This window comes from Corapipo altera, unplaced genomic scaffold (genome assembly GCF_003945725.1).
Source record: "Corapipo altera isolate COAL_440 unplaced genomic scaffold, ASM394572v1 1, whole genome shotgun sequence".
In the NCBI taxonomy this organism is placed as follows: Eukaryota; Metazoa; Chordata; class Aves; order Passeriformes; family Pipridae; genus Corapipo; species Corapipo altera.
Window position 1 is genome coordinate 21,168,494 of NW_020884873.1, and position 16,821 is coordinate 21,185,314.

Genomic DNA, 16,821 nt, shown 5'->3' on the forward strand with positions numbered 1-16,821 from the left:
ACATCAACAAGATTTTCCATTGTTTTACTCTCCCTTCCTTGTTTCTTGTTTTCCCAAATAAGCAAGTAGATCACATCTTTTGAATAGGCCCCTAAGAAAAATAAAAAGCATATGAATAGTGCAAATAATTTTCTGATAAAAATCATGGCATGGAACTCAGCTAATTGCATTTTTCTTTTCTCTAGGTTTTATCGTAATTTGATTTTGGTTCTACAAATATGAATGCATTTGTTAATCAACTCTGGCATGTCCAAAACTGTGTAAGAAATGTTCTCATATTTTCTAAGCTGATTTGAAAAAACTCTTTTTGGAGGAAATAACATCACTTGATAGATGTATAGAACACAGTAGGGTAAAATAGGCACTACAGCATTTGTTTACCAAGTCACAGTACTTTTATTTTTCTGTTTTTTTCTGTTTATTAATATCTAATGAGAAAGAAGAAAAAGACACAGAAATTAGAGGAAAAAGAAAACAAATTAAAATAAACCAGAATTTCAGCAGATTACATGCAAAAAGGAAGACAAGAGTTAACCTCCAAAGACACACATGAATCTTTTTAAAGATAATAAGCATAAAGAAAATAGTTGGTATTGCATGTTAGAGTTCTCTTTAAAATCCCATCCATTTGTAAAGGAGAAAACATCATTGTATTTTTCCAGTTCCACGAACCACCCTGTGTTAACTTCTCCTCAGAGATATGTTGGATAGGTCATTTAGCAATTTTGCATAAAATGGAATGTTTCATATTTCCCTTACCTAAGTATGATTCATTTAGCCACTAAAATTGCTATTGAAAACCATTTTGCATCATTAGCCAGTATTACTAAATCGTTCAGCATGCTTGGAAAACACAACCATGGGAAAACATATGTTCATGTGAAGCACTTTTGATAAGCTGTTATAAAAAGAGTTCCAGTACATAAACCCATAACTCCTGCCTGTAAAATGAAATATGCAACAAGTAGGCCAAATCTTGATTATATCTCTGATGTTAAAGCCACAATTTTGGTTTATTTTGCCATGTGGTAATTATGCCATCTGTGACTGACCCCTTTAAACTCCCCTGCAGCCTTCTGTATAAAGCAAAAAAGAGCTATTTTTATGGTTTGCTTTCATTTAATATTTAGTTTTTGTTTTAGACAGTCTCAGTTCATGATCTCTGGCCTAGCCTAGGAATAAGGAGTTCTCAGGTTTTCCCCCAACCCTCTGGCCTGACCTCTGCCCAGCAACTGTAGTGCAGCTCTGGGATGAGGACTTCCCTCTGTGGCACTGTGGCGAACAGACCTAGAACCTGCCAGCATCTCCAAAGAATTTCCCAATCAACAGGATGTGGTGTATACATATTTTTCTTCCTCATAATAGTCAAGCAAGGCAAGAACTACAAAAAAACATTTTTATAAGCAACAGGTTGCCACGGGGTTTTCACTTTTCTTTGAAAAAACATATTGATTCTTTGCTGGAAAAAGACACAGGAGAGCCAAGGCTATGTGTATATGTAAAGACCAAAGTTCTTTACAAGAAGGCATCAGCACCTTCACACCCAGCCTGAGGGGTCATTTCTGCTAATGGGCCATACTGGACTGGCATAATAGGCAGCTGCGACACCTAGACCATCAAAACTCCAAAAATATCCCATGACTCACAGAGCTAAATCACCCACTGTGAAACTCCCCACCCTGGGAGAGGTACTGAACATTCCCACTTGAACCTGAGCATACATAATCTTGGGGTTTTGGGACTTCTGGTACCACTTGTCAGACTGAGAGGAGAACCAGAACTCCAACAGGACTGCCACTGCCACTCTCAACAAGACTGCGATCGTTACCTCAACAGAACTACCACCATCGTCCAGACCAATAGATTTTCCTTTGCTTTTGCTTTGCATCCAGGGGGACCAAGTGGTGTTCAGCACAGGGACCAACGAACACTATTCTATTCTTGTTCCAGGGGGCTGGGTTATACATCTATTTTTGGGGGTTAAAGACAGTTTTTCTCTGCATCATTGCATCTATTATAATTTATTTTTAGTAAATTGTAACTCTGACTTATAATCTCTCTAGAATTGGGTTCATTTCTCCCGCTGGTTTACTTTTAAAACAGCACAATATTTTACACCTTTTAAGTTTTTGCATATTAAAGGAAAAGACAGAGCATTTCCATGGTATCACAAAGACTGAAGCTGTGGTCTGGCATTTAGAGGCAGATGTGCTCCAACTGGTTCCTGCCCCATTCAGCTATCCTTTTGGATGGCTTGCTCCTGGCCATGAGTCATTGTGTCCCTGCTGCTGCGCTTGTGTCCATGTAGTCAGGTAGGTTGGAGGAACTTGGTCCAGCTGAAAAATATCCTCTAGAAGAAAATAATCAAGAGTGTTTACTTTCCAGCCTGTTTCACTTCCTGCCTAGAAAATCCCCTGTGCCAGCAGGGACTGTGGGATGAGGAGAGATGCACGAAACACAGAGCAAGAGCCAGCAGCTGCTTATGCTGATGTGGCCACCAAAAAACTGTTCGGCATGCTGTGACCACAGCACCCTGCCTGTCACCTATTTGATTTTCATCATACTCCCTCTAATTGAATTTCTGTCTCTTTCCTTGTGTTTCTCAACAAGTAACTCCTCAGTGTATAGAGACTGAAGCTCCACTTACCACTAGTGCCTATATTGCTCTTTGCAGCGGGAGAAGTGCTAGTACCTGATCAGGCAAGTCAGCAGAAATACCCCCCTTCCATTTGGTCAGCAGTATCAATGCACTCACAACAACCAGCAAACATTTCTTTGCCAGCTTAATCCACCAGCAAAAGAAATCTCTCATGAAATCCAGTTAAATATAGCAAAACTACTGTTCATCTTCCTAAACACAGATATCAAAACAGAGATATTACAAGGGCATTAGGAAATTTATGTGAATAATCATTAAGCATCTTTCTGACACAGGGCAAAGATCAGTCTCATCAGCAGGTAGCACACACAGGTTGTCAATGAGGTGCCCTTACAGAGGGAACAGAAGGGAGGTGTTGAAGTCTTTAGGGATGCAGCACTTCCCAAAGCATTTTCCCTTGCATTACATGAATCCTTAACGGCAGAAGGGAGCTTGCATGGCTTGGTCCCTTCAGTGCGGACAACGAGGATCTTGCCAGCAGCACTGTAAGGCAAGTTGCATGCACTCTGGCAGGCAGCCAAGCAACATTTAAGAAATATTACCAGCACAGACAACTAATTTGAAATAGCCATAAGCATTGAGAAAATGCTCAGAAACACCAGTGTCTGCACTGCTCAACTCTCAGACATGCAGGGAAGGGAAAGGGACTAGAAGTGGGATACCTCAGGCCAGGAGCAAGTTGCTGCCAAACAATTTTGAGGGCTAAACTGACCCTTCTGATGTCTCACTGGTCCCCACAGCACCAAGGTGAGACAGAGATAACTGACAGCTGATGAAAAGTACAGCACTCTTTTACCTTACCTGTGAGTCATCAAAACAGTCTTGTTCCCTGAATTCTGGTGAGATCAACTCCTAGACAAAGCTGGCAATGGTATGCACACTATGTTTTCTAGAGACTATCATCTCAATATGGGCATGCAAAAAGATGAGACATTTTTAAAACTTACGGAAATATCACCACTGTATGAACCTCCGCAAAATAAACTGAAAGATTTTCTGCTTTCCAACTGCACAGCAGGCTCGCTTGGTACAGCTGCTTAGGTGCTATTTTTGTATCACATCTCTCAAAACCATTGCGTCTCACTGCAGAGACGGGTGTTGGGCAGAAGGATGAAAGACACAGATGCTGTGTCTGAGGAATTGTTTTTAAATCGCCATGAATTTAGTGTAGTCCCACAGAGCAAGAGGGTGTTGTTAGCTGATGGGATGCTGTCTGCCATTGATTAAAGCCTGTTTACTCAAGAATCATATCCTGATGCAAAGGAAGAGAATTATTTTAGAGAGATTTCACCTTTATTGCCATTGAATGAAATTAACATTAGCTGAATGGCTCACTTGGAAACATAAAAAGCAAAAGTATCTTAGAGTGCCAATTACAAGCATAAGGTCTGGAATGGCTCTCACCAGCAGGCAGTAGCTACTGGTCCTTGTGAAATGACTCTACAATGCCCCCTCTCTCTTCCTTCCCACTGTTGAATTTGCTGGCTTGTGATTCTTCGAAACAGCTCACTTTACTGCAGACAGAAGCAAGCACGATTAACCCACTGTCCAAGCTGACTAAAGCGATCCATGTTCATGGCAGAATGGTTACAACCCCAAACCCACCTCTTTCAGTGAAATCATTATACAATATTTATTCTGAGATGTTTGCCCAGTTTTAGAGTGTATGTTTTGATGAACTGAAGAAGCACCTCACCTTGATGAAACCAGTCAGTTCAGGGACAGCTTTGATCTTTGCACGTCTTCTATCCTGCAAAAGGATTTTGCAAACAGTAACCTTGAAGGAAGTTGGCTTTCAGCCATGAGCAGGAAAACGTAAATATTCAGTTCAGTTGAGAATTTTATAGAGAATTTTGGGGTAATTTTGGGGGTTTTAATAGAGAATTTTGGGTTGATTTTGGGCAATTTAATAGAAAGTAAATTTGGGACAACTGAATTTTTCCATCATGTTTCAGTTTCTGATGTGCAAAATGAAAATGAAACAGATTGGCTCAGGTTGAATTGATCCATGCAGGACAAATTTAGTTTCCTAAATACAATTAAAATATCTTGTCTCAAGACAGTTCAACATTAATCTTTCCTCAAGCTGCTACAGTGCTTCATGGGAGCTACAGTTCATTCTCTTCTGAGAGATGGATACCTGAGAGAACACGTGCCTTATGGTCCACACAGTTTCTAAATGAGACTGAGCAAAATAAAGTCATCACTTTGCTGAATTTCATTTGATTAACCTTTGGTTAAATCTGAAAATGTGGGAAATTTTGGATGACAATTTAGGAATCCACCTGTCCAGAAAGCTAAAAATCTGTTTGTACCAGGGTCTGCAAAGCGCAGAAGTAGATTACACCTGGCTCTGAAAAGTGTAGAAGTAGATCATATCTGGCTCTCCAGGCAGGTGGTGAACTACCTGCCTCTTTAGAAATGAATGGCTTCTGTGGCTAAGTTCAGAGAACTATGACAGCGATGCATAAACAACAGGTCAGATCCCCCAAGGTGGACCAGGTAAACAAGCTCAAGGTCCATCATCCATACTTTTACATTGCATCATTTCTGTGAAGAAGTCATCTCCCATGATTGCCAAAGGTGTGATTTTATTGCTCTAAAAGGTCTCTGAATTGTGCCATTCAAGAATAAAGGCAGCATCTCTCCCCTCCAAACAGCTTTGCACGGCTGGATACCTTGTCATTGAATGCTTTCCTCTCTTTTTTTTTTTTCTTTCCAGCACAGTTTAAAAATTGATCCCTTTTCTTTCAATAAGCTCAGGATTTGAAGGGTTCAGCTGTAGATGTAACAACCAGTTTTCAACACTGAAAATGCAAGGGTGGAACAGTACACACTTAAAAGTAGAGTTTCAACATTCTTATTTTCACAGAAAGGCTATTTCTTTCTGGAACACTAATGAGGACTAGCTTGTATAGGAAAAAAAATTACAGACACAGGTATGCAGAGAAACTGCAGAGAGTTTCACCCTTTAGTGAAGGCATATTAATGCCAACCTGCTGTTCCTCCAGCTTCTGGTTGAGCCGAGCTAGGTTGCTCCTACCACTCCCACTGGAGCTCTGTCTCCTGGGTAGACTGGGAGGGTAATGACAGGGAGTCAGCTGCCACTGGGCGCTGGTAGCTGAAAACTTCTAATTGATCTTTCAATTGATCTTCTATCATGAGTCTATAAAAACACTTAGTGCTTTGGGAATATGTGTTACAATTTTATAAAAATCTTCTCTGGTTAAATGGTAGTTTCACTATTCCAGTGGTAACTTTAAATCTGTGCAACATACACACATGTGTTCCAGCGCATATTGTTCACAAGATAAGAAGCTTAGAGATAAACAATTGCCTTCTTTTCACTTCAACTATACCACAAAGACAAATACACAATGCAACAAACCCCTGAGCAGTGAAGTCCCTGGAGGACACTGATTTACACCAGATGAGAACTTTGAGTGAAGCACTTGCTTTCTCTTTTCTTGAGGCAGAATAGTTCTTATTTCTTTCCTAGGATTTTTTTCTATGGGCTACATGGATCATTAGAAATTAGTTAATTTTACAGAATGTTTAAATATATTTTACATAGGTAGTCATGCACTTCTAATGTAATCAATAGCACATGATAGGCTATACATTACACTAGAAGAAGGTAGGTGTGATGTATGAATCCAGAAATGGCATTTCCCTTGCCTAATATGTCTACTTCCTAGCTTCTCATCACAGGTATATTTTCTAACTTCCACAATGTAATAAATTCCAAAATTTTCATCATAGAATCATAGAATGGCCTGGGTTGGAAGGGACCTTAAAGATCATCACCCCCTCTGCAGTGGGTAGGTATACCTTTTATTTTTAAAGCTTTGTTTAGTCACAGCTTAATGTTCTGTGCAAGTTCAGCTTCATCTGCACCTATTGATTCTAAGTGTTATTTAAAAAGAACTCATTAATAAATATATTTTCCTGTCATTCTCACTGATTCATTGCAACCACCAGACAGAACTAATAATGAGCAACAAAATTCAAAAAAATATAGCAAAGAATAATGACAAAGCTCAGAGATATCACTTTTAGAGATATAAACTTCAAATCATGATTATCCACTGATGACTGCAAAGGCATTCTACATTTTAAGTCCTACTATTTGTGGCCTTGTAGTGCACTTTAAATAGTGTTTTTCCAAAGGAGCATATTGGAAGACATCACAGTGGGCATGATTCTGATTTCTCTTGTGTAAATACTGAGATTGATGTCTATGTACTCATATTGTCTATTTCTAAATTTATTTCACCATTTTCACTGCATTATCTCTTGCTTCAAGTCTGCTTTAATTTACCTTCTGATTATTTTTAATAGTATGTAAACTGGAAAAATGGGACCTCTTTCTTTCCCTGTATCCAGAGTTTGCAGAAACCCCTCCTGCCCAAGCCTAAGAAAGCAGGGATGTCAGAAGGCAGGAGACACTATGCCAAGGGTAGAGGACAGGATCTGTCTTGTTTTAGTGCATCACCTCAGATCCCATTCGATATGAAAGGAGTCATGGTAGCAGCATTAACTGTTGTTTGAAATATTACTTCCCAATCAAGACACATGCATGCACAGGTTCAGACAAAGTTTTCCACTTCTGCTGAGGAAGTAGAGAGGATAAGCAGCTGAGAACGATGGGACTTCTCTCTGACTCTCTTTAAAAGCTGTGGATGTTCCCCTGTCCTGATGCCCATCCCTTTCAGATTTTCAAATGTGGCCCTTGGAATCACAGAGGTTATAGAAAAAATTTTACTTGATAGCCAATTTGAAACATCTTTCCCAGCAGATATAGGGTGCCATGGTGTAGTGGCTGTTTTCTCTTCTTCCAAGGAAAGCAAATAAACCTAACTGTCTCTTGACTGTCCGGGTTAAGAAGAAATGTTGGAATTTTGTTTCAACTTTTGCTGAGACTGCAGCTAAGAGAACAAAAATGTTGGAAGAAAGGGACTCAGGGGAATGGGAAAAAAAATATGAGAGATGGTATTTGAAACCTACACTCAACATCTCTTTTCTGGATCAGTCTGTGCATGGGAAATTTTCTGTCTTTCTTTCCATTACCCAGTATTCCCCGAAACAAAGAAAAAGTCTGAATACAAGTGTTGTTGACTAGGACGTGAGAGAACCCATCCTAATCTCTGATTGAACCAAGCAGGTTATATCTCTTTTTATACATAAGAGATCATCTCTGCTGAAGGAAAACCCAGCCTCCTGTAAGGTCAGGGTGTGTGAGGTGTCTGTATGATCACTGAAGGCAGTTGCACTAGCAGCAAGTGACCCTAACAGCACTGGAAACGGCACCTGGAGACTGGTGGCCATGCCAGGGTGCTGCCACGTACCCCTGGTCTGTTGAAGAGCTCCTTAGACTCTAGTACTTTTGAGAGCAGTCTCCAAAAGGGCTTAATTGTCCCTACACTGCCCTTTTGTGACAAGCTGAACACAGGGAAGAGAGTGCTGCCCGAGATACTTAAAATATTTCATTGGGATCTTGTGACAAACATAAAAAATGGCCAGACTGATACCCAGCAACATTTTCTTCCCAATATTTTCTTGGTTGTGGAAGGTACACATGACCAGACTGAACATCTGTTCGGTCCCTCCAGTGGCTGTATCCTGTCTTGAACAGTCAGCAGCTCAGAGGGTTGCAGGGGCAGGAACCCCCCGCCATGGAATCTCTTCTGGGTGCCAAAGTACACTCTATTTCTGATATATATATAAGATTACTACTACTTTTATACACACATTTTGTACACTGCTGAAGTAAAACAGTTGGAAACCAAATCTGTTAAGTAAGGTTACCAGGTAAAACATTTACAATTCATCTTTGTAACTATAGAAGCAATGAGAAGTGAACGAGCTGCAGCGTGAAACATTTTACTTCTGTTGCATGCAAGAAAATGAAAGATAAGGTGCTGTGAAGGATCACAATGGGCCTAGGAAGAGAGAGCAGCCTTCCACTATGGTCCTCCATAACCAGAGAAAGACAACCAACGTATACAGCCAGCACATTTTGTCATTAAGCAGCATCTTCAAATGTCAAACTTACTTACTGAACTTACAGTTCTGTGTTATCTTTTACAAGCAATGTAAAAAAGTAATACGCTTTGTATAGATTAATCCTTGTAATTCTACATTGCTTATTCTCAGAGATAACTCTCACTCACTTTGTCTTCTCATTATCTAAACAGACATGCCTTTCCTTAAGTCATCAACAGAGGTCATCACACAGATGCCCTTGTGGAATATTCATTAATCAAACAACTAATTTGAAATGGATCTTCAAAGCATTATTCATTTCCCATCATTCTTCATACATCAATTTAAATGCTTTATGCGTATAATGATTAGGTTGATGTTTAATTAATTGTGAAAATGTGAATTAAAGCTAAATTACAAGACAAATTATTCTACAGCACACAAAAAGCTTAATTCTCTACTGTTAGGTTTCAAAATCTCAGCAAGTTTCCATAAACACCTTTTTCTGCTTTGTAATATGTTGTTATAGCAGTTGGCTACACTTTTTAAAAAAGGTTATAGTCTTGGTCCCACTAATTTACTTCCTCAAATGGTAGAATAAAGAAAGGTTAATGCAAATGCAAATCACCTATTTGTAATTAAGAATAAATAGGATATTCACTATTTGAGAGGCCCAAGATAAAGGGAGATATGCTGAAGATGTTCTACTTCAGCTTGAGAATTTATCTAATCTCATCAAGCCATTAGATCTAATAATTAATTTCTCAGAGATCACAAAAAGATGAATCACCAGCTATAGAGCATGAAGTAGGTGATACACTATGTGACATGTCTTAGACATGGCAAAAATCAGATGATTTTATGACAGAATAGCGTCCAAATTGCAGTATATGAGTTACACCTGTCCTATTTACAAACCAATGGCTCTATATTTCAAGTGGATAAACCATTATTTATGTTACTTCCTAGAGGTTTTCACACTTTGTTGATCTTGCAGAATGGATACTGCTTCTAAATGCCAAGAGGGCATTTCATAAATGGATGGCTGATCTCACTACACTGCATCCCAAAGTATATGCCTTCTGCTGAATTATATAAAGTAAAAATACTGATTGTATTGTAACAGTAATAAATTATTTACAAGAAGAACTTGCCAAATTTGCACATGAAAAATAATCAAAAATTTATATGTAACAATTATTAGAACGACTTAAAAACTTCTATTTCAATGTAGATGAAATGCATGTATATAAATATAGCCAAAGAGTACATATATATGGCAAAAGAGGTCCAAGAGCATGAACAATGATTAAAAAAAAACGTTATGGAAGGTAAGTATCCCATCTATTTATTATTACAAAAGTAAATATGACATCTAAATAAGTTTATTACCATCTAGTTATTTTATTCAGGTAGGACAAAAAAGGCAACTCAGATTAAAAATCTTTCTTCTGTTCAAAAAATTAATATGACAAAAGCTGTACAAAAGGCATCATATTGAATTCAAACAAAATCAGAACAGGGAATGCATTTACAGGACAGTGTGACAGCAATTGGTCCCAGTGTGGCAAAGCAGTAAGCACGGGCATTTGTTAGCACTGTTCTGAGTCTTGTTTGTGTTGAGTTCACAAATGCTTCAGCAACAAGATCTAAACCCATATCCTTTGTGCCTGTCCATATTCAGTATTACACCAAAGTAACAATTAAGGTTCAATTAGATATATGCTTAAATGTGTTATATGATAAGGCTACATTATTAAATGAATGATGCCTAAATGATAAGCAGTAAGATTTGAATTGAGCTGCTCAGAATTAGACCATTTTTAATTTTTTCTTTTCAAAAGCCTGTATGAGCCAGCCTGAGGTGCCTCCTTATTTGTATGTCTCAATAATGAGAAATGTTGAGCATCTACAGCTCTCACTGACTCAGAATCAGATGCACATACAGTAATAGACCAATTCTCTTAGATTTACTTTCTGTAAGCAACCAAGGAAAACCACCGACTTTTACAAAACACTGCTATTTCATCAGCAAATCCTTGAGTGTACAGACCTGGGCCATCAAAGCAATATGAATATTAAGGATGCTGACTATTAGTCAAGATGAAATTTCAGATCAAATTAATGTCAAAATACAATGCAGAAAAAGCATAGTCAAGCAGCATTTCATTAATTTTCCTGTTTGGGGAGAGTTCAGTAGAGGTTTTCAGATGAACCAAGAGTTTTCAATTTGCTCAACTGTCTTGAATAATAAGTCCCTTTTTTCCCCTCTCTCCTTTTCTTTTTTTTTCCCTCCCCCCCCTCCATCTGGGATAATAGCTTTATAGTCTACAAGCCACACATGTTAAGAAGCAGCAGTGTCCAAATTCCACTTCAGCACATCACAGCCCTCAGCAACTGATAAAGCAACATTTATAAACCTGGTCTCATCTAAGTTAAAGCAGATGTCATTCAGAAGACACAAAATACAGCAAAAGAGATTGAAGTATATTTTATTTTTCAGTGATTTATTTATGAAATTCCTGGGGGACATAGCCACACAAAGGTCTCAAAGCTGTGGTAAATAGTATGTCATAATATATTTAACAAATGATAATTCAAACCACAGAAAACTATACAGTGAAAGGTTCAGAAAATACTCCTAGATGGGAAGCTAGTGAACACTTGGTTTTAACATCTTACTATAGCTTAGAGGTAAAGTCACCGCTGACTGTACAAATAAATAATTCCCCCTCTCTATAGTAGCAGAGATTTTTGCTCACATTAAGATTGCTCAAATCCTAGAAAATTTACAGGTCAAGATTTAGAAGTTTCCATGAAAATGTCCCTAGGGATTGTCAAACACTAATGAAGGAACAGTTTCATATATGGCAGTAAGCTTTCAGAGGTTATTCAACACCAATAACTATAACAATAAAGTATCAGCAAAAGAAAATTGATTCAGCATCAGAGAAAACCTCAGGTGGTATATCATTCTGGCTCTCAAAGTTAATCACTGAAAAAATAAAGGGAAATACTGTACAAAATTCTGTATTCTATTCTATAGTGCAAAGTGTCTGTAACTAAGTAGCCCCCAGAACAGCAATGCTATGCTTCTTGTCAAAAAGTCATTCCTTCATCTAGTATTGCTGCTAGAATCAGCATTTGCAACAAATCAACCAGAATCTTCAAGCCTCCTATTCTACAACATTATTGCCCCTTTACAGTGCCACAAGCAATTGTTTCCTTCCGCTGATGCTCAGATATGCCAGGTACTATATGGGAAGTACCCTTATCAAATCCCATTGACACCTCTCATAGAACACCTCTCTTGTCCTGCTGCCTGCTGCATATTACAACAAATGTACTCCTCATCACGCTGCTGCCAGCCTGCAGCCCATTTCCCAGGAGTTTAGCTATATCGTCTTTCAGTGTCCCAAGCTACAATTTATAGGATATGTACTTATAGGATACATGTTTTCAATGGTGTATGCTTTTACTAAAAGAACTCCCTAGGGGTTCCACTAGGCTTCCGTTTTTACAAACCCGTGAAAAATGTTAAACACTGGAAAAAAATTACAGGAATTTAGTTGGGTTTTGGCTGACATATCCTATTATGCTAGCAAAAGTTTAGTCTGGAAACTCTGTCATGCTGTGCCTGTCCTCAGTCCAAATGCTCAGAAAGGAATGATGTGTATGAAGAAACCCTAAGCTCTGGATTTCTGTCAGAGGAAATCACTGTAAGTGTTCTTTTGCTTACTGCAAAAGTCCTATGCCAAAGTCCGTTATCAGTTTCTCACTTTTAAATAGTATGGTTCTTACTTTATTTTCCTTGTTGCTCCTTGTTTTCCTCTATTATTTCCACTATTTCCGTAAAAAAACCCCAAACCAACCAACAAACAAAAAAGCCATACAGTCTCATTAGGCCTGGATACAAAGTTCATCATATGCAATCATGAGGACTGTGCTGAAATGTCATTCTTTACATGCAAGCAAGATACTTCAAAATCCCAGCCATATCTCTGCCTGGCTCCCAGAAAGATCATCCTATAACTTGTCATATTCACATTAATTAATTCAGGGTTTGTTTGTTTTGTCCTAGACTTTTTTTTCTCTTTTTTAAGGAAAGGCTACTGGATGGTAACAATGAAAAGGGCAAAAGTCACGTATACAGTGTCTTCTGAAAGGTCAAGTCATTAAGAATTTGCTTAAATCTTTCTTTGCGTCTGCACTTTTTTGGTACTGATATCAAAAAGCTGAGCCCCAAAGCTGAGCAGGAGAATCAACTCTCCCGGTCCCAGCGGACACTGCATCAGCCTGCATTCATCTGCTCTGTGTAACTTGGCTCCTCTCAAGCTTCTCACTGAAATTACCTCCAGTGTTTACCATCACAGCCCTTCCACTCTGTGTAAACAATTCAAAATAGCAGAAGCCATTAATACCTCCTTTAAAACATCCTTGGAATCCTTGACTACTGTAACAGTGAAGAAAAATGTAGATTTAACAATCAGAAACCTCACAATGAATACCATGAGGTAGAGGTTATACTTGCCAACAATTCTCCAGCCTTGTTGACTGTCTGCTTTAAGGCTTTTCCTTATTCTTTTTATTGATTTAAGAGTAAAGTGTTTGAGAATGTCTATAGTTCTGCTACATACAAATTATTGTCAAGTAAAGATAACCATCATCAAAGGAAAAGATTAGTTTGTTCTCTCTCATTTACCCCTTCAACAATACCTGCTCAATCAAGAGAAAAATCAGGAACAAGAGATGATGAAATAAAACTGCTCTAGAAGAAAACACTTTACCAGCAAGAAAAATAGCCTGTTCAGTTAGCTTTTACTGTTCAGGTCTGTTAAAAATGGTCTTGCCCACAGACTTCTATTTTCTCCTGGATCTCCAAAAAGATAATTCCAGTTGATGACTTGTGGAGCTTCCAAATCCCACCTTTTATTCTTTATCAGAGAGAAATGTCTGTAAAAGCTTAAAGCTTCAGTTCCTTTACTAGCATTATTACTTGCCTTCAAAATATATTTTCCATCATCCATCCAACATAATTTCCCTGTGTTGATGCAATGCAATAGCAAAGCCTGTGGTTTACCAGTACATTTCACATTACTTACATTAAAAATATTTGCTATGAAAACCAATCTGTCTCAAAAATAACCCCATGGAAAATGTACCATTAATCAACAAAATAATTGCAAGGATCTTCATTCCACAACAGAAAGAGTGGAAAGTTTTCCCTATTCATTCCATTTGTTTTTAAGACAAATTTCAGAAGCAAGAGACGCCTGAAGCAGAATTCTGCATTTTACTTAATAAAATCAGCAAATTATCCTAAAGTCACCGGATTAAACTTGATCCATTCCTTTTTTTTTAAAAAAGGTGACATGATCCCAGTTGGAGAAAGGGTAAGCCACACTTGGGGTAGGTTTGAAGGAGAATGGCCTCTTTATTAGGGGAGTTCTGGCTTATATAATGTTGGAGAGAGAACTTGCTGGAAGAAGGGGAGGAGCGAGGGCAGAGTGTGTAAAAGATGACCGAACAAGGGAACATAAGAGTGGTTACAATCTGAACAAGGGAAAATAGGGCAGTAACAACCCATTTAAGGGAGAGGATGGCCATAAAAGGCAACACTGCAATGCAGTAAGCATCGGCCAATCAGGGGAAGGGTTTGAGGGTACAGAGAATATAGAATTATTAAAAAACGACTTTTAGAGTACAAAACAGGGGAAGATACAATAAAACTGTAAACTGCATCTTAGAATAATAAACACAACAAAGTCCAATGCTCTCAGTAACTTCAAACGGAGGTTTCCTCGTCAGGAGGGCCATATGATTCTTGTTCTTTTCTCCACTTTTTGTATTCTTCATCAGTCTCATCCCTGACAAAAAGGTGATGAGGCTATTTAGTAGATTTTGATAACATCACAATGGTGATTTTGGGGCACTTACAATAACTTATTCAAGCTAGCATGAAAATTGCTTTGGTACCCTCCTATAAAGCAACCTCTGCAACCCAACCTTTGCTGTTTTTCCTTTCAAAATACTTCACTGATTTTAGCTTTGATTTCTGCTACTCTAAAAACAGTGTGAGACATGAATGTTTTCCAGACTAGTCATGTAGCCTCCAAGGTCTCTTATTTTCCTTTTGTGAGAAAAAATGTTAGCAACATCTTAGGACAGTCCTAAGTGTGATGACTTTCAGATCAGTAAACACAGTACTGAACCAGCAGAGTCTCCAGGCTGTGGCCTGCAAACCAGGGATGGTGCAGACACTAGCTATAGTGCAGCTGCTTGGTAGAAATGCCTAACTCCTCCGTAGGAGGTTATAAAATCTTTGGAAAATAAGGGTTCCTAGGATTCTGTGGTGAATTGTAGCGAATGGCAATGGACTGTGAGCCAATAGTATCCCCCAGGGCATTCATCTCTGTGGTATTTAAAACACTTGCACTTCTGACCGGCTTGGACCGATCATCTTTGCAGCATGGCATCAACATAACAATTGCACCTTCTTTACCATTCACAGCTGACCTGTGTTTCAGTTTTAGCACTAGGTTCAGGCTGGAAACAGTATCCTCAGCAGATATCACCCATCCCTTGTGCCAATGTAAGGGACTGGCCTTACTGCCATAAATAGTTAATGCATTTTCCCAGCAATGTGAGGGAACCTCACAGTCATTTGGGGATAAAAGGGTAAAGCCCTGGAACATGTGTGGTCTAAATACTCCAGGGTCAAAAATGGACATGAACACAGATGCACCCACAGAAAATGCTGTTATCAGCACGAGTTTTCTGCTTTTACTTCCCACAAGGTACTAAACTGTAATAAACTGTACTGGCAGAAGGTACAGTAGTGTTGGTTTAATGGTATCTCTGCTCAGACTTACAGTTTGGGAGACAAAAACTTATACTCCTCTCAGATAGAGTTAAAGCAATTAAAAAAACTGCAGCCAAGTGGAAGCCTAGAAAAACATAAGCTATACACACGCAAAAAAGCTGATGATGTTTTGCTTTTGTGGACCTCAGACCAGCTGGGAGTGCACAAGGGAGGATGACTGCTGCCAACACCCTGAAACAGAGTCACAGCTCTCCTGGCCACCACCCAACCTAATCACACACACACATTCCAGCATTATCAGCACAGCTGCTTCTGCACCACACAGCAAACCAACCCGGGGGTTAATTGGCTGAAAAATTAACCCAGAAAGTAAAGAGAAAGAGAAAGTTGGGGGGGTCTTCTGTCTCAACTCACAGAGCTGTCACAGGCGAGTATTTGAGCTGGTGCTTCTGGACAGGAGGATGCTCCCTTTGTGGGGCATTATCCTGTTTTGTTAGCAAAGGCTTTGCACCGTGATGTCACAAGCTGTTACACTGCTTTGTCCCCATCACCACTTTGACGCATTATACAGATCCATTGCTAGTCTCTTCAGTCAGACATGGACCTACTTCCATTTCCACACTAAGCGCCCAACCCTCATCAAAACAGAACATATATTTCAAGCTCTTTAGCACCGTAGAAACAGGTTTTCATCACCACATCCTATTTCACTGCTGTCTACCTGTTTTAGAAATAGGAAAACACTTGTATATCCCTTTTTACACATATTTCCTTTAGTTGACTGGGTACAGCCTCAGGTATCTGGATGTGTATTGTAACACTTGAAATATCTGTCAGCAAAACTCATATAATTTCAGGCAGTATCTGTTCTTCTTCTACCTTTGCAGTCTAACCACAGTTTCACTTATCAAAATCACTTCTGCTACAGAAACACAAGACACCAGTAATATCTTTGATTTCTCCTGCTTTCTTCTTATGTGCTACATAGGTAAATGAAAGATGGACTTTATTGTCTTGTTGAGGTACCTTTCATCATTTTCAGTGCACTTCTCCCTCATAACAGGGTTTGGCTGAAAAGCTCTTCTTGCAGATTGCAGACATCACCTGCAAATTGCTAACTATGGGAACATGGATATCAGAATTGACCTGGATAGGATTTAAAACCCATTCAAACAGTGACATGCTGCAATGACAAAACCATAAGGCTTCCAGAGCAAGTGATGTGGAAATGCAGAAAAACAGGCTGGTCTTAGATGCACTGGGAGTTCTTTCAGAAACTCTGTTAAGAACAACCAATGAATCTGAATCTCAGTCTCAGTCACCACATCCATCAAGCCAGTGTTCCATCCTCCTG